This window comes from Vicugna pacos, unplaced genomic scaffold (genome assembly GCF_048564905.1).
Source record: "Vicugna pacos unplaced genomic scaffold, VicPac4 scaffold_19, whole genome shotgun sequence".
Lineage (NCBI taxonomy): Eukaryota > Metazoa > Chordata > Mammalia > Artiodactyla > Camelidae > Vicugna > Vicugna pacos.
Genome location: NW_027328740.1, coordinates 38512201 through 38532925, shown reverse-complemented (window position 1 = coordinate 38532925; position 20725 = coordinate 38512201). Strand labels below are relative to the sequence as shown.

At 40.3% G+C, this 20725-nt stretch overlaps 2 long non-coding RNA genes across 2 annotated transcripts in view; both read right to left on the bottom strand.

Moving 5' to 3' along the window:
- LOC140693421 (uncharacterized) overlaps window positions 1-20725 on the bottom strand; it is an 823905-nt gene that overhangs the window by 762126 nt on the left and 41054 nt on the right. The gene's annotated exons all lie outside the window — the stretch shown is intronic.
- Window positions 18144-20725, bottom strand: part of LOC140693427 (uncharacterized) — a 31011-nt gene continuing 28429 nt past the window's right edge. Inside the window, exon 4 of the long non-coding RNA XR_012069195.1 lies at window positions 18144-18219. This is a non-coding gene — a long non-coding RNA (uncharacterized lncRNA). The remainder of the gene's footprint in view (window positions 18220-20725) is intronic.

Below are 20725 nucleotides of genomic sequence, written 5' to 3'. Positions count from 1 at the left end.
CTTAATGAAATGCACTGCTCACAGTCACCATATTGGAAAGAGGGCCCCACACTGTCAGATCCCTTTCTTATTCAAGAGAAACTAGAAATTAAGACTTCATTAGCAATCATCCCTCTTCAAACCCAGAAAAGATATCATTTATAATGACAACAAAGGCACAGACTATTCAGAAATAAATTAATGAAAAATGTTAAAATGATTCTGATAAATGACTTAAAAAGAGAAAAAAATGATAATTGAATGAACAGTAGAATGCACCATCCTCTTCAGTTGGCAGACTCAAATTTGGGGGACTTGAACATTTTTTCTCCAAAATAAATTTAGTATCTGAATGCAAATTTAGTTAATAATCCTGAATGGATTTAAGAAAAAATTCTGAAAGGTGATCCTAAATTTCTTCCAGAAATATACACAAATATACAAATAAAATAATGAGGAGGGATGTTTGAATTTGTAATATTAGGGACATTCTGGAAAAGGATAAAATAGGACCAACTGTAGGAGATATTAATCTATGGTCATGGAAACAGTATAGAAATAGTGCACTGAGAGAATGAATGAAATAGAACACATTTCAAGAATAGACGTGGATATTTAAGAGATTTTAGAAATATTATAAAACTGACACTTAAAATCAGTGGATTCAGGTACTGGTGTAATTAGCTAAATCATTAGAAGGCCTGGTACACTGTCCTCAATTTTGACATTAAAATAAATTCCAGAAAATTTTTAATTAAAAATAAAACACTAGAAATAACCCAACATGATTTAATCTGTTCAGATATTCAAGCGAGAAGAACTTTCTAAAAAGCTTTTGGAACAAAGACCAACAAGAGCAAAGGCCTAGCAACTCAGCAAGGCCAGAAACGCCCCCTGTAAAACAAAGCTGACCCTCTCCCAACCCTCTCTCACGGACCTGTATTGCTCTCTGATACTTTCTATACTTTCTTCTTCCCTTTAAAGTCCAGTTTCTTGGAGAAGTGCCTGCGCTGATGACTCCTCCAGGGCTCAGAGCCCTGCATCCCCCACAGCCCCACCACGGCACTGATACAGGAGTTGCACTGACGGTGGCTGCGTGTTTCAAACCAGTGGGCATTCTCAGCTCCTGTTTATTTGATTACCAGGTAGCTTTTGCCGTGGACAAATATTTTCCTTTCAGTGGAACATTTTCCCCCCTTAATTTTTGTTTTACTTAAATAAATTTTAAAAGCCCAGGCAGAAAAGTGTGTGTGCACATATGCACACACACAGATACACACAGATCTGTTTTTTAAAGGCTACATTAGTGTAGTCCAACTCCGCCTTTTCCTCAGTTTAGACAATTAAAGGTGGGCTTTAGCCCTTGCTTTTATGCCCCACACACCCCCCCTTTCTCACTTCGCTCCCTTTAGTCAGTGTTCAAATTCCTCTTAAGCCAGGTTACAGCCTTCTCTGTGTTGCCTCAAATCGTTTTCTCTCAACTGCACTGCTATTCTTCTTTCTCTTGGTGGACCTCTCTTCTCCCATTTGCCATGTACATGGCCCTTTTCCCCAGGGCCTCGTCTTCAGTCCTCCACCTGGCAGGACTGAATCGCCCCCACGGCCTCACCCACAGCTCCTCTGAGCTCCTGACTGGTGAATCCAGCTTAACAACGGACATCACTCCTTATATGTCCCATAGACACTTCGCACTCAAAATGACACACACAGAACCATCTCCTTGAAACCAGCTCCTCTCCTTACACTCCCCCTGCAGATCTGCTCTCCGTATGGGTCACTGGAAAGTCACCTCAGCAGCTCTGCGGCCCGCCGCCCCGGCCCTCCAATCCCCACTGCAGCAGTCACCACTTCTGCCGCCCATGTCTCTCTCTTTCTGCCCACGGCCTCTCAGCAGGCGTGTGCCATTTGTTGTCTGGGTTACCTGCGTTGGTCCCCGAAATATCCTTTCCCCCCAAAATATGGGCCTCTCCCCCTAAAATAGTATCTTCCATTCTGCTGCCAGAATAACCAGATATTCTGCAACATAAACATTATGCAATTCTCTTACTTACAAATAATCCAATATATCCCTGCTTCCTTAAGGATACATTGAAGTCTAAGCACACAAGGCCCATCGTGACAGAGGCCTTGTGCACCTGACATTCCCACCTATGGATCCTTTGTTCTAGCCCTACTTGTTGTTCTTCAGTCTGGCCAAGCCGCTTCATGCTGTGTACACATATATGTCTCCACCTCTCTGCATGAAGTGTCCACTCCCTCTACCACAAAATAGAGAGCTAACGTCCTTTCACCTTTCAAGATTCAGTTCAAATATTTCCAGCTCTAGGAAGTCCAATTTGTGTTCACCTGCTTAGCAATCCATCAACTACTCGCCATGCCTCGCCTAGCCTGGGGAATGCAGACACCAAGTCTTACCTGTTTTGGTCTCCCCAGCAGTTGATACAGTGTTTGGCATAGCAGTGCTCAATGCTTGTTGGTTGGATAAATGAATGAATCAGTAAAGAGATGAGAGGTCTACAATCCCCCCCAGTTACTCAGCTGCCATTTTGGGAAGTTCATTCTGCGGAGTTAAGGAAATGTGAGTGCAGGTGGTGGGCAGACAGAACAGTGGTGAGGGCGTGGGGGAGACAGGCCTGGTCCTGGAGAGCGCAGGATAGGCGTGGGTGGGAGAGCACTGGAGAGAGAGGGAATGGAGGGGGCGGGTGCAAGGAGATGTTGAAGAACAACTGATATTAAATGCAGTAAATTAAATGGAGAACATAATATATGAAGGGGAAATCAAGTTAACAAAGCAAGGGTGGAAAAGGCAGTACCAGAGATGAAGAGCTCTCACTTCATCCCTCACAGCATTTCACTTATGGCACCTGCCCTCTGTGAAGGCAGTGTCAAATTCTTGAGAGACTGGTGTTTGTGCTGTGGGTGCTCTAAGTACAAAACGGTATCTTATGGCTTCCAGATTTTAAGACTGATAGATAATTTCTCTTATGTCCCATGTCTGAGTTCTCAGGCAGCAGGATCATTCGCTGGTGGGGGGAGAGATATTGTGGTTAACAACTCAGGGTTACTCTAATAATCTCAAAGGACAGTGGGGAATTCATGAAAACAAATAAAAGAGAAATTTCACTCAGAAAAAACCATATGTCATATAGAACTTTGTGGGGGCATTGGGGGCAATGTTACCGCCACCTCATCTAACAGTTTTATTTGAGTGTGTTGAAACTCCAAGCTCAAGTCACTTAAACAAGTAGGAGAACCAGGGTCCAGGCTGTGGTGCTCCAGACATGGACGGGAAGATGAAAAGCCTGACTACTGCCTCCGACAGGATCAGTCCAGTCGGGGAGTACAATGGACATGGACACGATCACACACCATCAAGACAAGAATCAAGTGCAATTCATGCCTAGACAGGAGAGCAGATAATCTCTAAATAGTGGAGGGGTCCCTGCCAAGGCTTGGCAAGTGTCCTTCCAGGCAGAAAAGCAGAGAAATATAATTCAGGCGAAGGAGACTAAGGTTGGTGGCTGGGTGCAAGGCCTAACGAAGCACAGATGGAGGGCTCCAGGGTCATCTGTCAGTAGCTGTTCCCCTTCAGCAGCTAAGAGGCATAACTAAAAAGGCAGGTGGGGTGTCATTAATGATCATGGGGAAAACTGGGAGGAGGAAATTGAGGTCAGGAGATCACCACCAAAGGCAATTTATTTTAGAGGAACAAAAATAATTCAAAAAGCACTTGGAAATTCTATCTCCCATGAATGAAAAGAACACAAAATAAGTTTCACTCCAGCGTTGAATACAGAATAACAGACTGCCTACTCTCAGAAATGGATTGAATTTTCTAATTCATCAGGGATTATTTAGATAATAGGAAAACGAATAAATCTGAACAATCTCTCTAGAATAGCTGTTACTCCATCCTGTTATGTAGGGTAGAGTTAGGCTGAATTATTTAATTGATATTTTAATGAGACTATAAATTTCTAAAAGCCTTATCAATTTCTCCCAAAAGCGTACAACTTTTCCTTTCATGACATTTATTTGACTTAATTAGAATAACTTTTTTCCAAGGCTTTTTTTGTGTGTGTTAAAATACCTAATGATATGCTGCCCCCAGAATGTTGTTGTTATTATTAATACTGATAATAGCCCCAATAAGACATATTTACAATTATGACTCATTTTGGAATAACAGGTCATTGGTTTAAAGTCGTTTTGAAAATAAGAAGAATAAACGAACATAATTACTACACCAGGGACAGCAGCTGCACCCTTAATGGAACCTGGTCACTAAACACAACAAAAGCAAAGATGAAACTCAAATCAGACACCAGGCCACAAAGCATAGCTGACTGAAGATGCCACAAGATGACCTTTCATTCACCGAGGGAACCAGATGCATTTCTATGTATAATGTATATTGTTAAAAGCAATTATTTTATATATAGAATGTAATTTAGGAAAAAGAAAACTCCATCTGTAGACTTATAAACAGGAAGCACAAAGGGGTGCCTTTGCCAACAAGAACCTGCATGCATAAATGCAAAGCCTACTGACAAAAATCCTTTCCTGTCTCCTAAGCTTAAAAAAAAACTACTTCAAGGCAGTGGTGAGCTGAAAGGGCTCAGATACAAAACGTGCACATCATCAGCCTTCTAGTAGATAAAAGTGCGCCATGCATAATAGAAAAGATAACGTTTCCTATGGAAATCTATTTTGAGATTCAACAATTTAAAGGCAACTGAGAGCTCAAAACCAAGTTCAACCAAAGAGGAACAGAGCCCAAGCAAATGTACAGAAATGGACAAAGTCATTGGAGAAGGAGGGGATCTGTGTTCTACCGATACTCCAGATCAGCAAATTCATCCTGAATTCAAGCCAGTGATGTGACATGATGTCACTCAAGGAATCAGGCAGAAACCATCAGCCAGAAGAAATAGGAACAATATCAAAGGCAGGTGTGAGATGTGGAAGGGGTGACCCTGTGAACCTTGCTGCAATGAGGCAGGATGTGCTTGCGGGCTTTCTGCACAGGCTGGCTGGCTCACATGACTCTATTTAGAAGGATATCAGCCAACAGCTGTGCCACACGGGCTACAGCCTGAGCTGAGTCACATCTAGTAACGGTTCTGAGTTCATCCTTAGACGACATGACCAGAAGGATCTGAGAATCAATGGAGGAGACGTATCTGAATGAGTATTCCATTTCATTCCTTGGCAGTAAATCTTCAGCTTTGTGCAACATAAATATTGACAAAGATACACACAGGCACCCTATTTGAAAGCCTGACTGCATAATTGCATCTAATCGAGAGAAGCGGGCTCCGTTTCAGTATGCTAGGACATTGTTTGGCTCGGTAACCAATGCTTCTGAGACCCAAAGCATACTCTAGTATAACCGACAGCACAGAAATCTCCATTGATGACTTACTCATTTCAGGGTATTCATAAAATAACCCCAGTTTGCCCATGGGATACAGATGGTTTTCCCGTTCCCATCGTGGGTTGGTCTGTTCTGCTCCCAAAACTGTGGCATCATTAGATTCATGATCCAGCTGTCAAACAGATCAAATTATAAGGCAGGATATTATCAGACCAAGGTCATAAAGGTATTACTGATATCTCAAGCTGAACACATCATCTTCCCAAGAATTTAATTTCTTGTTTTCAGGATAAATTTCTTTTTATTGCTGCCTCCCTACCCTCAAATATTGTGAAAACTAGTCCTGACTACGTGCCTTGGGTTTACCAAAATTGTAACGACTACTACTACTTTATCTCCTACCTCCTTTTCAGGTGTTCATTTTAGCTTTTAGAAGATGCCTTCCCTCATTTGTCTTTTTTACCCCCACTTCTCTCCTATTATCCACCATGGCCTTTCCAGTCTGAAAGTCGTCAGAGAAAATAAGTAAAAGAAAGAAATACAGGTTCTGTGAGCTGGTGATAAGTGCTGTGGAGGAAAATAAAGGAGAGCGAAGAATGTGTGCTAGGGAGGAGTGGGGATGGGGCAGTGACCTTTGAATAAGGCAAAGACTGAAGCAAAGGGGTGGGCAGAGGAGGGGCAGAGGAAACAGTGATCACAGGCCTGCAGGTCCCTCACGCTGGACAGACAGCATGGAGACTGGTGTGGGCCACAGTGAATAGGAAATAAGTGGTGGTTTTGGGGGTGGAGCCTTAGAGGCTGCCGTGAGGATGTGGGCATTTTTCCCTTTGAAGGAATTGCGGAGCCATGGAGGGTCACCGAGCAAAAATGTGATACTCTAATGTTGGATAGAACAGGTCCAAGACCCTAATACAAGCTGAACAAATCAAGGGACAAAGAAGTGACATGCCACCTCAAATTCAGTGCAGAGCTTGAAAGAAACACAGCCTCGACTCCCAGCCCAATGCTCTGTCCCCTTCTGGATGCTGTCCCACAGAGCTGTCTCTAAAGTTATGTTTTTTCCTCACTCAAAGGCTTGTGGGCCAACTGAATGCTTCCCCCTTTTCAAATGGCAATTTATCCTGAAAGGAAATCAGAGTTGGCAGTGAAACAAGGCATGGACCTGTAGCCTACAGAGCTGTTGTCCCTGAAAGCAACAGCTGGCGCGTGGTTTACTCGTGGAGTTCAGCAGAAGAGACAGAGCAACAACAGACAACTTAGCATCTGGCTGAGTTTCGGCTGACTGCACTGCACGTTTGGATGTATTTCAAATTTGGACAGTGAGGCGGCTTCACACGAAAGGCAGGTGTATACATCATACATGCCCACACGTCTGTATGCATACACACGTAGACACACACAGAGCATATGATGTGACTTGTAAAGAGCTGCCTCTGCTTGGTTTCCCACGGCCTCTAATTTCAGCATTAACCTTTCACTGGCCATGCTCCCAGGTTTGCTACGAGATTTCTTTGCAATGGAACATGCCCTTCGCTTCACAAACGTTCCCCAATTCTTTCAATGACATTAGGGGAAGAGCAGGGAGCCCTGGGAAATGCTGGGGATATGGACTCGAGATACCCCTGAATCTGAATCCACACTTCATGGCTTATTTGTTATTTAACTTTATTTACATTCAAAATGCAATTGTTGCAGATCTCAGAAGATGATTTACACTCACTGCTATGGCAGAATGTTGCGGTTAGTAGACTCACCACAGGATCCTCTTATTCAACACGTTCTTCCAATATTTCAGATATTACTGTATCACAAATGCCCATTTCTATATTTTGATATCTGCTTTTCAGTATAATTATCTTTCTTCTTTATTCTCTATATATTATGATTTTAGAACATTTTTCTGAGAAGTGTTCCACAGGCACTGTACATATGATACTTGGATAAAGAGATCCTGGAGATCAAAACCACATTTAAATCCTTAGATAAACTCAGCTGTGTCATATACATGGCTAGGTTTAGTCTGCTTACTTTGTTACTTTGTTTAGTAATTTTTGTTTCAAAGAACAAGATCCTTCTGTATAGCACAGGGAACTACACTCAATAACTTTTAATAGCCTTTAGTGGAAAAGTATATGACAAGGAATATATATATATATATGAGCCACTATGCTGTACACCAAGAATTAACACAATATTGTAAACCAACTATACTTTCAACAAAAAAAGTTGAAATAAAATTGAGAGATGAAACTTCCACTGCCCAGACTGCTGTCACGATGAAACGATTCAAAGCAGGCCAGGTATTAGCAACCCCCCTGACACAGCAAAACCCCATGTGGGATCTTCCTTTTGAGCAGCACTGGCTATCCGGCTGTGGCCACCTGTAAATAGGGTTGAAGTCACTTAGACCCTTGGCTTGGGATCACCGTGGCCACAGGGGTGGGGGTCACTGCAGCACCTACGAGAATGACGGGGCCAGCCTCCTGCTGAAGCCGCTCCCCAGGCCACAGCCCGGAGCGCTGCAGGCAGGTCTGAGGTCCGGCCGGGGGCGCGCAGCTCCACAGCCACTCGGAGCCCTGCGGTGCGGGGGGCGCTGGGACTACGCTCGTCCATCACCCTCCCTGGCACCCAGACTCGGGATTCTCCTGGGGGAATTTTTCTCTGCCTCATACTTCCTGTCTCAGCATTTGTGGAATCCGGTCCATGCCACAGGGAAGCAGGGCTTTTACCCTCCGGGACCCAAATCCATCACTGTATGGATCCAGGGTGAAACTTCCATGTTAAATCACCTGGCGCTCCCTTCTTGTGCTGAAATGCCCTCCCCTGTCGATGGCATTAGGTCGTATTAGAAGTCCCGACTTGCTTGTCCTTAGCTAAGACTCTGAGCCTCTTGCTCAGTCTTCCTGAGTGGAACCACTCATCTGTGGCAGAAAAGCTTGGGCTGTCGTCCACCCATCATTGTCCTCGGTCTTTTGGGTTTTCTGTTGGGTTATGGTTCTCGTGCAGGGATATCAATTTGCACATGAGAAGCAACTGTAGACATTTTAGAAAATACAGACACTGGATCCTCCCCCCTCTTCAGCCAAGGCTGGAAGCTTTCTCCCTCTAGCAGGGGTTACACAATCATTTGCTTGGGAATTGACCACACATATTGGCATAATCATAGTAAATTGCCCTTTACTCTGTGCTTGCCACGTGGCATTTTCTACTTCATGTTGTCTTTGTACTTTCATTATCACATTTAATCCCTGCATTATTGATTATCACCATTTCTGTTGAGGACACTCCTACTTGCTAATCTTGAATACAAGTATCTTTGATTCTCTTAATCTATTTCATTCCTGAGTTTCCTGTTCCTGAATTTAAAGAGTGAATTATGGACACATGTAAATAAGATTCTCTTATTATATGTATCTGACTCATCCTCTAACCAAATCATATCTGGAGAAGAGAGATTTTCTCTTTTAAACATTTGTTTTTCTTATTATATAGTAGTGCATACACATAGTGGAAAATGTAGAAAACATATAAAGTAAGAAAATTACAGCCATACATTATCTAAACACCAAAGGACAATGCTATGTCATTTGGGGCATTTAACTATTTTTCTTAATATTTTATCATAAAATTTCCCTAGGAAAGTTGCTTAACCCTGGAATTGTACTAGCCTTTTGTCCAGTACAGAATAACATTCCCAGAAATGACCCCAACATCAAAATAGTATGTGAGGCTGGGAAGGCCACAGGGCACTCAGCTTATTCTCTGAGTCCTACAAAGAATGCTGTTAATTCACTGATTTTACACATTCGATGCCTGTGAGTCACTCACTCACTCAGCTGGCTCGGACTGAGACCTACTTTATACCAGTGCCAATCCAAGTGCTGGGGAGACCCCAGAGGGAGCCTGGATCACGGCATCACTTTCCTTCATTTGCTCCCAGAATCCTACTCAAGAACCCCACATGGGATTGGGGGGGTGGAGGCAGGTGAGATATGGTGAAATTCATTTCATTATGTTCCTTTAGACATATTCAAATAGCATGAAAATAGTAGCTAATTTTGATAAGTTTTCTTTTCCCTTCCTATGTATTTTTGAGAATGGGTATAGTTTTGGTGCAGCAAGAGTAATTGATAGATCTTTGGTATGGTAGGATTTTATATGAAAAATTAAGAAGGAAACTGCACTTATACAAAGAGAAGAGGCAGTGAGGAAAAAACAAGCCACCCTTGAACTTGGCTACAATTCAGAATTCCTGGTTTTCAAAAAAGGGAAACAAAATTCAAAATAAATTCCCTAAATATTTTAGCCCATAGTAGAAATACATGGAGGCAAAGTTCAGCTCACTGGAACCTAGAACAATGTGCTTATTTAAGCGAAGGTATAAACAGACCACAGATACTATAATGCATCCTTTACTTTAAACTAGTTCATGTGAGCAAGTTTCATTTCACATGAATTGCTCAGTACCAGTTTCGGAAATATATCCTCCTTGATTGGTAAAAATAGCTCACAGATAACCAGATTCAACAAAATTTATTGTTAAATAATTTACTTATTTCCTTCAGGAAATGCTTTTGAGTAATCTGAGTTAAGTATTTCCTCTATCTGCTGTATTTCTTTTCACAGAGAAAAGTAGTATTATTTGCACATGACCTACTTTTACTTCTCTGGAAATATCTGACTGTGAGCTCAGGGTACGGATTGTCTACTGCACAGTAGGGAAAAAGAAGATTCATTTCACAGCGAAGATCAGAATCTTTTTTTGAGGGGCGTGGTGAGCTGGGGGACAAGGGAAATGCCTTTGTTTCGAGACAGACCCCAGTAATCCATACTGAAGCTGAAAGATGAAGCCATTATGAAGAAATGTGGAAGGACACACTGACACGCAAAGGTGTTCACTCTGCAAAAACAGAAAGAAAGAAAGAAAGAAAAAATAATTTAACTGCCCTATAAAGAGAATGGACAGAAACTTGGTAATAAGCTAGAGAGAAGGAAGGTTAGTGAAGGGAGGAGAAACAATGAAAGGGAACTTGGATGCGGTGGGCAGAAGAGCAGGTTTCTGGAGCCTACAATGAAGGATGATAAGAAAAAATAAAGTTTAAAAAAGTTACAAAGTTTAAAATAGTTTAAAAATTAAAAAGCAAAGTTAAAAAATAAATATTTTTATAGTGGCATGGAAGATTTTAAAATGATGGAGGTTTTTTATTTCAAAATTCAAGTTGGTTGAATTTCTCCCCCATTCTCCAAACAACAGTAAGACCTGCTTGTGTAAGTGGTTTTGGGGGACACCACAGAGAGGGGCGAGCTCTGCAGTTAGGTTGGCCAGGAGCAGAATGCTGGTGTGGAAGGCAAGACAGAAGAGAGTTCAACAGTTTCATGAAAACAGAAACTCAAAGCCAGAAATTATCTTAAAATGGTTAGTGTGGTAGGCAGAAAAATGTTCCCCCCCAATATGTCTATGTCCTTATCCCCAGAACATAGGAAGAGGTCAGATTCCCTGGCAAAGGGGGCCTATGGTTGCAGATGTGGTTAAGGTTGCTAACCAGTCGACTCTAAGAGAGACCAGCTGGATTATAGATTTGGGCCCAGTGTAATCACCAGGGTCGTTAAAGGAGGAAGAAAGAGGCAGAAGAGGGGAGAGAGGAGAGGAGATCTGACCACAGGTTCAGAGTCAGAGGCACACAACCATGCTGACCTTGAGAATGAGAAAAGAGGTCACAGGCCAAGAGACGCAGGTGGTCTCTGGAATCCAGAAAAGTCAGATACAGGTTCCCCTGAGGCCTTCAGAAAGAGCCGTGCCAACACTTTGACTTCAGCAGGCTTCTGCATTCAAGAAAACTACAAGTTTAAATTTGCGTTGTTTAGTAGAGACTTTTTCTTTTCTCTTCCTACTACCATGACGTTTGGGGATACTTGTTACAACAGCAACAGAAAGTGAATAGAGTAAGCTCCTTGAAATGTTCAGAAATTGCAGATAACACTGGACTGTCCACTTTGATGTGGGATTGGGCTTATGTGAAAATCAAAAGGACAGTGTGACCTTTGCTAACATCTGCTTTTCTCATTTTAGGAAGAGAACAGTAAGTCAAAACCTCTGTTGTTATTATTTTAGACAAGTGTCTCTTAAAACTTTATGTAACCCTGTGCCTTAGGACCCTAAGAGAGTCTCTTCTTAGAAGAACATGGATTCAGAGAGATAGTGTCTTACATCTGAGTCCCACAGTGGTCTCTTATTGGCAATGAGAGCTTGGGCATATCAGTTACCCTCTTTAAGCCACAGGATCTTCATTTGCAAAAGGAAGATAAGAATAAGGATTGTTTGGGTGATTAACTTGTACACACACACACACACACACACACACACACACATACATATATGTACAACATTTAATACAGTGACTAGCACATACTAGGCACTCAACAAATTCCTGTTATGGATTTTTAAATGCATATATAAAAGGAGTAGAAATTTGCAGGAAATTGTGGGAAAACTAAGTTCATGGCCCCAAAAAGGGCCATCTCTCAATGGGCTCTGATCAGTCAGTCCCCAGTGGTGGGCTAATAAGCAGAGACTATAGCACTTGGGGATTTATGTTAAACATAAAAAGGAAGGTATTTAAACATAATTATTAAACATCAGGTACGTTTATACTTTTGGCTGGATCATCTTATCTGGAGAGATTTAATAAGCAGAGAGTCTCCACTGTTCTAGAGATGGGCATGCAGGAAAATGATGTGGGTGGGTGGGCCATTCTCACCCACCCAAGATCACATGACTGAGTACTCATGGAATTAACACCTCTTGTATGTTATTACAGATGGGCTGTCCTCCCATGATTATTGTCAGCTGTGTCATCAGTTCAAGGAGACATCACATGGGTCACACTGGAATATTAGAAAGAAAATCTCATTTAAATTTTAGATAGCTCTAACATGAAATAAAGTCATTATTTTATGCCTAAAAAAATCTAAGGAGCAGAGAGTAAAGACACTCTTCATTGGGCAACTAAGAGAAAACCTGAAACAGGTTAGATTGTCAGAACACAAAGCTGTATTCACACCTCTTCATTTCTGTATTTTTACAGCCAATACACCAGATCTCATGGATAAGTCACAAATCTGCCCTTAAAGAATGTGATGTAGAAACACGTGGAGTAGTAGTTGACAAAATGGAACAAGAACACCTTCATGGCTGGGTTGTTCTCATAGTCAGTCTGGTCCTTGGGAGCTCTGCAGCTAGAATAAAGAAAAGGTAAGTCTGTAAAACTGTGAACGGCTTTGAGACCCTAATCAAAGCCACGGACACATGAGTTAACACATTTAATATGTGTGTGTGTGTGTATATATATATATATATATACATATATACACACATACACACACACAATTCACACTGTTTTCATACCAGCTGTTTTGAATTTCTTAACATATCCACTATGTTAATTCCAACTGTACACACTGTTGTAAGAGTTTCTCCCACTAAGAAAGTGATATCCCACAAGGCAAAAAAAAAAAAAAGTCACCTGTTCCTTAAAATTTATAAGCACAACAGTATCCAATGGGAAAGAACTGTCCTCTGTTAGGTGTAATTTGAAAGAAAGCTACTTCTAAACATCCTGCTAGATAATATTCTCTTGTCTCCCTGAAAGGCAGTAAGGTAGGACTATTGAAGAAGACAAACAAAACACGGGGCAACTTGCTAGAAGCATTTGGGGAACATAAAACGGGTCATCCTCCTAGTTCAGAATTTGAATTGGTCTTAGTATTTTCAGAAGATGACCACTGAGCAGACCACTGGGAGGACCACCCAGCCACATGCAATGTGTTGGAAGCACTTAACTTAGGCCGCTAAGCCGCTGGGTGGGATACAAGCCAGAGAGAAGAAACATTTATTATAGAAGCTGCAGCTGATGAGAATGGAGTTACACTAACAGGAACAGCATGGGGGGAAGACACATAACAGTGTGATTACTTGTCCTCTCCGTAACGCGCAAGCAAATCTGCCACTGGAACCACGACCCTCTTCCACTTATTTGCAATACAGAGACTATTTACTTTCAACAACAGGGTACATTATCTAATGTAATTGAAATTATTATTAAGCACTGACATATTTACACAGAGCTTGGACATTCTAAAGCTTCCTTTGTCCCTTTTACTAATGCAAAAATGGAGCTAATTCACTTCTCATATAGGCTAGAGAAAATAGGTTTGCAGTTGAAGTTAACTAAAGACTGTAATGTACTGCAATTGAAGTGCCTAAAAGATAGTCTCTGTTTTGACCTGGTTCTAAAACTGGTGTAGAAATTATCTCAGCTGCAGGAGGAGCTTTCCAGAGTCAGTCATCATGATTGCCACTTTCTCATATATGGCGTTCAGGGTCACCATGATGATAAAACTGATATGGGAAGCAGTGATGGGCGTGGCCCACCTGCACAGTCAGGTACTTTTGGATTGGGTCTGTTCCATTCAGGTTCTTGGGAAGTTTTGCAGGAAATACAATGAACACTGAAAGTCCGTAGACAATGATCCCAATAACTGAAACAATGGTTAACAGGACCTGACAACCCAAGAACCCAGCAGCATGAGACTCACTAATGATCGTATTTTTACACAGAAAACTTGCCCCCAACCCAGCTTAAACAGAAAACATGCATGTGTTGTAAACTTCACATAAACGTGAGAAGTGATATAAATCGCACGTAAATGCCATAAGAGACGTGAATATCAGTCATGTTAAATTTTAGGGGAGGAGGAATGAAAGATGTCAAAAAGAATGAGTGCATCCACTAATGTAACACGCTGGCAGCAGGAGCAGCTGTGTGCAGGGCATAGGGAATATATGGGAACTCCACTTTCTGTGAATTTTTCTGTAAACCTAAAACTGCACTAAAGAAGGAAGCCTGTTAAGTATATTTTAATGGGTGAAAATGGGGTAACTGGTGGCATGATCTTTTGGAGGGAAGTCTGTGATAGCAGAACAAATGAAAGTAGCCCTTCTACATCTGTAGAATTACTTAGGTTATGAACTAGTTGTAACCCATGAAGGGGATATGCTTCCTTTCAAGGGAGAACCTATCACTGATTCAGGGGTCAGCAGGTGCTAGCTGTCGTCTTCATTCTGAATAGGACCAGTGAAGCTGTGGACATGCCCTGAGGGAAATAGTGGGAGTGACAGCAGGTCTCTGCTGATGAAAGCTTCACATGCTTTTCATACTCCTTGAGATCTTGAAATGGCAGGTATTCCTACTCCCTGCATTTGCACAAGATTCATGTCCCTAATCCACAGTAGTTTTGACTGTGTGGACCCAAGGGCAGCGGGGGTGTCTGAAGCAAAATTTGCACGTGGCTAATAGGGTTTCAGTTCCTCACTAGGCAGGTTTTTTTTCTGGCCACTGAAGAATGAACATTAAAGATCCCATTTTTAAACAGTTTTCCTTCCATCTACCTTCTTGGTCATAGTCCAGAAGCATGTACTCAGTGTCCCTGGCTGCTCCTGATGGGTGCCCCAGACAGAAAGCTACAAAGAATGTGAATTTCAGGACTAAGTGAACCACATCATGTTATTTACAGTAATAGCAGGCGGCTGGCTTGCACCTGCATGGGAGAGCAGAGGGAGTGTTTACAAGCCCCTCCTGGAGCCACACTCCTGCATCTGGATCCCAGCTCTGATGCTAGCTGTGGGGCCTTGTGCAAATTTCTTAACCTCTAGGGGCTTCAATCTCCTCACCCATATAATGGGGAGATAATAATAGCAATTTATAGGACTATTGTGATGAGTCAATTATTTACTAATTGTGAAAACAATTGGAACATTAACCGCAGGCATGTGAAAAACTCTACCTAAGTATAAGCTATGAATATGGTGACCAAAGTCTTAAAAAGGTGTTTTTTCTTAGTTTTTAAGCCATCAGTTTGTAGAGAAAGCATTTTATTTTCTCCTCTACTCTCTTTCATCATCCTTTTCTTCACAGTTAAGTCTTCATGCTTGTGAAAGGAATAACTTTTTGGTGTGTTTGTGATTAAATGTGAAAATTAGTTAAGGCTGAGAAAAATGTATTATAGAAGGTATATTAAGCCTTCCTCTCTTGTACAGCTCATATAGGCCATTTAAATAGTATGCATTTTTTAAAAGTCTCCATAGTAATTTTTTAATTATGTATTAAGTAAACATAATAGTTAAGAATGCGTAAATACTTACTATTGCTTCAGCACACATCTATTTTTCAAAATCCTCACAATCACCCTGTGGGGAAGGTAATATTATATCTCTTTTACAGATGTGGAAATAGAGCCACATGGAGATGTTGCAATTTGCCCCAAATGAAGCAACTATTAAGTGAAAGTACTGAAATACTCAAAGAGCCCAAAGACACACTAACTGTATAGCACTGTCTCCTACATGGTCTGTAAAATCAATTCTAATTCATTTCAGAACTTTTACAAACTTGACACATTTCCATTTTTCTTCCAAGCACTTAATGGGTTCACTATTTCTTAAGAAACAGGAAAGCTTTCCGTTCTCCTTCCTCAAGTTTCTTCTTATTTATCATCTTTTCTGATCATAAATTTAACATTTGCTCATTAAAGAAAATTTGAAAGTACTCAGTAGTGGACAGAACTGCTGTCCTGGATCTGTCCCCAGTCTTAGAAGAGGACCCAGAACTTGCTTTAGGATAAATAACCTCCCTTTTGTTTTTAGTCCTGTGATTTAACCTCGATTGACCCACTCTTTCTGAAGCACCAGAAGTAGATCTCAGTTGGTTTAAGACAAATAATACCCCTCATTGTATTGGCCTTGCACATGATTGGAGAATTGGCAAATAACCCAGGAAGAGCCACTATTATGTGAGGAGATACATGCTGGTGCCCATGTGAAACATAAGCTTCTTCTATCAAGAGAGGAAGCTGCCAAAAGAGACCTGTCTTGGTTTGGATGGATGATCTGGGATACTGCGTGCCTAGAAGCATCATGCTGAGACATCTTTGGACACAGAATGAAGACAGGACAAAAGCAGCCCTTGACATCATCTGGGCTAGAGTATCTCTCCTTGACTGAAGCCAGACCTCAGACCTGAGGTTTTCATTTACAGGAACCAATAAATCCCATGGATCCCCATTTCTTGGTTGTTGTTTAAACACATTGGAGATTGATTTTGTCACCTACAATCAAAAGACTCCAACTCTGAAAATGAATAAAAAATAAAATAAGAATAATGCTTCAACCTATAGACATAATTCCTTCAGAATGGTGCATTGTTTGTATATTACAAATCATTTTATATATTAATTTAATTCTCCAATCTATCATAAGCGCAACACTTTGACATGTCATAAAATATTTTCATGGACACACTTTTTCATGACTGCATACTATTCTACTTTGTGAAGAGTTGGAAGAATATTTTGGCTGAGATTTTATATATATATATACACATATAAAAGTATGTCTGTGACTTGCATCCATACTGACTTTTCCCTGCCATTTTGAAATAATTCCTGATTAAAAGTTTTTCAAAGCTGAATTAGTGGATTAAAACATATGAATATTTTTGACTCTTGATATCAACTGCCAGACTGCTTTCTAAGAAGGCTTGAGGAGTACACCAGAAATTAACACAGCATTGTAAATCAACCATACTTCACAAAAATTATCCAGTAACCTAGGCATGGGATTGGTGATCACTGGCAATTCATCCTCATAAACAGAGTTGTGTCACTTGAGAAGTGGAAAACTATTTCATTTTGATGTGCACTGAGTGAATTACCATTGAAGTGTGACATCTATTTTTTCTTTTGCGAATGTGTGTTCATCTTCTCTGCCTTCTACGCTTCTGAGATATTTTGATGTTACCTTTGAAGTGATCTGAACTCTCTATGTATTGAAGGAATTAGCCCCTTGTCGGATTTGTAAGCAAATAACATTCTCTGGTGTTTTGTTTAAAATTAGGATGCTCTGATGCATGGAAATCTTTGTATAATTTCCTCTGATACTTACTGTCCATCTAGAGGTTGTATACTCATCCATATTTATTTGTAGTTTTTTTTCTAATTGTGTTACTTTTTAAATGTTTCTGGAATTTATCACAATATATGGTTCACTGTATGATTTCAATCTTTTCTTTTCCCCCAAGTAGCTAACAAGTGTTTCATTCACTGAATAACCTTTATTTATCTCCCTGATTTGTAATGCCTTCCATCTCTTATATTAAATTATTATTGATATCAGAGCCCATATCTGGACTTCCTGCCTTATTTTATAATCTGGCTATTCTTGAACTAGTAAAACTCTCATTATCTTATTAATTTTTATATTACTAATATGATTTTATTCACAATAAACCCAAATCAATTTTATAACTTCTGATATTTTGGAGATATGATCTTTTAATCTAGAATCATGTGATTAAAGCACCTTTTATATCTTTCAGTAGTTTTTACTTTTATTTTTTGATAGTTCCTACTATCCTTTTGTTAGGCTATTCTTAGACATTTTACCTAGGTTGTTACACTTGGAAAATTTTAGAAATTTAATGCCTCCATCTGGTCTCTTAATCAGACCCTGGAGAATCCTAAACCACTGATCTGATTTGAACAAATGAGGTGAAAAGAATTGGGGGAAGCACTGTGAGCAGAAGAGACTGTGGAACCTCCAGAGCGGCGCCCTGCATTGGCTCAGATGTTCTCTGGAAAAAGTTTCCTCTATGAGACTACATAGTTCCCAGCTTGACTTTCAGATTTCTCAGCATTTCACATTAGATTTTAAAAGTCTGTGGCAGGTTCTTACCCAGAAAAAGAGCACTTGCGCAAAGGGTTATATGTATACACTTTCCCCAGGTGGTAAAGGGAACACGCTCTTCTTCCTAATTAAAAAAACAAGTTTAGTCAATCAAGGGATTACACCAATGAAATGATATTTCTCCTAACTGGTCAGTAAATCCTAAACATAATATAAAAAAAAATTTCAGACATAGCCTCCTTGTTTGTAAATGCATGGGTTTTTTCCTGTTTTTTTTCCTTTTCTTTTCTGTTAACGATGTCAAACACACAACAAAATATGTACAGTGTTCGTTTTAATACTATTTTTTGAAAATGCACATGTGAACAGTAAACTGTTTCCCTGCCATGGTCTGAGCACCTGATGAGGCCAAGATTTAAAGCTCTATTCCTTAGCTTGCCTTTGATTTCAGAAGTGAAGGTAGTGACAGCTTAGGGTCTGTGCAGGACAGAAAGAATCACAGTTGTCTGCAGCTAACTGGTGTCCACTGTGTGTTTCTTGGTTGAGATTTATGTGTTAATTAGCTACAACTATGAAGTTTAAGAGTTTCCATTTTAGAGTTTATATTTAGAATTTTTTAAGAGATGAAATCAGCAAGAATCAAGATTTAACTGGATTATAAAACCAGATATAGTATAATAATAGCTGTAACTAAGTACATGGCCCTTCCTCTGTGCCAGGAAGCCTTCCAAGTAGATTCTATACATTACTTCGACCCGTCCTTACCACTGTCATGAAGAAGCAACTCTCTTATTCTTATTTTATAGGAAACTATGGCACAGAGAAGTTAAGTTGTCCAAGATCACTCAGGAAGCAAGCTGCTGTGTTCAAATATGAATTTAGGCAACTTCATTCGCAAGATCTCACTACCACAACGCTGGCCTCTCTAAACAATGGAGCATGCTTTCTCAAGTAAAGTAAAATACTTCAAATAAAAAACTAAAAAAAAATAAGGCAATTTTTTAAATAAGGAAGAATGATAAAGTTAAATGAGTCTTCATCTTCAATTTTTCAACAAGCATGTCCCAATGAAAATTTAAACTTATTAGCTTGCAAAATTAAATTTAAACTTGGCAGTTTAAATGACCAAAAAACTTCTCTTCAGTATTTTTTGTATGCTGCCAATATGATAAGTTTTTGTTTTTCAGGACTCAAAAGCATTATGAACATCTAATTTTGTCTAAGATTCAGCTTTCATCTCTGAATGTACAGTCTTTCACCAACATATGCTTTTACCCCCATCTTCAGTTGTAAACAATGGGAACTATTCATAATGGGGATTATTAGAAGCTTATTACATTGTAAAAGACAAATGTCACTTTCTATTGGTAGCTGAACCTCATTTTTTTCCATTTATAAAAAGAGGAGTTTGACCTGCTCCCTCCATATCTTTTCAGTGCCAACATTCTGTAGATCTGTGATTCAATTTATTAAATCTATATTTGGAGACATTTTCAGATACTCCTAGTAAAAGCATTTTTTTCCCAAGAGTTATTCATTCTCACAACCTACTGTCCTGCTGCTGCTGACTGCAAGCACCATCAGCTCTAAATTATCTCAGCTGATGGAAAGAAGCAATAATACAAATGACTCAAAAATCATCTTTTCATAGCTCTGGAATGTTGATACAAAGATATACAGTTTTATTTTTTTAATTTTGCAGCAGGAGTGGCAGCAATAAATTTACATTTCCAGTTATGTAAAATGACTAGCTCAAACACTGCTCAAACACTGATGGCACCTCAACAAATGTTTCCCTGCTTCTTCTACCCTTTCTCTGACTTTAGGATGAGAGCCATGCTGCTTTGTGCACATCCCAGTAGGAAGGGGGAGCAGTGACCGGGACTTAGTTCAAGACAAAGGGGCACCTAGTCTATGATGAAAAGGAGGCCACAATAATGAAGGCGCATTTAAAAAAATGGGAGTCAACTATAAAAACCAATTTGTCTTTCCTTCTACATCTATGTCATTGCAGCTAATTTATATTTTGCATTTTTTATTGGTGTCATGAAAGGATACAAATCAATGCCTCTTTTCATATACACTTATACCAGTCTTTTTCTTTTCCCCCTTTTTACTGTTATTATGAAGGAAGGACCTCACTTCTCTTCTGTGTCCACCATTCCAGGCAGTGCTCCTTCAACTTGGCTGCACATTAGAATAACCAGAGGAGCTTTAAAAACTTCCCTATGCCAGAATGCGCCCCCAGGCCACTAAGTACAATCAGAGTTTGCAGTGATGGAACCCAGGCACCAACATTTTTTAAGGTCCCCTGGTGATTCCAACACGCAGCCAAGGCTGACAAGTCCAGAAGTAAACAGAATAAAGTGCATCTAAACAGCGCCCGCTTTTCCTGGGTAATCTCATCTATCTCCACGTGGGGACACCTCGCCTCCTATTCTGGCCAGACTTGTTCTTCCTGCTCAACCGTCTCCCATTTGTACTCAAGTTCTGCCTGGCACCGCTTCCAGAACTCCAAAAGTAAGGTGACTAACAGAGAGACAGAACAGCAGAATGTGGATCTTCAGTGATGCCTGATGCTTCAGAAATCTGTACTTAATATTTATTACACTTAACACTTTGGTAAATGG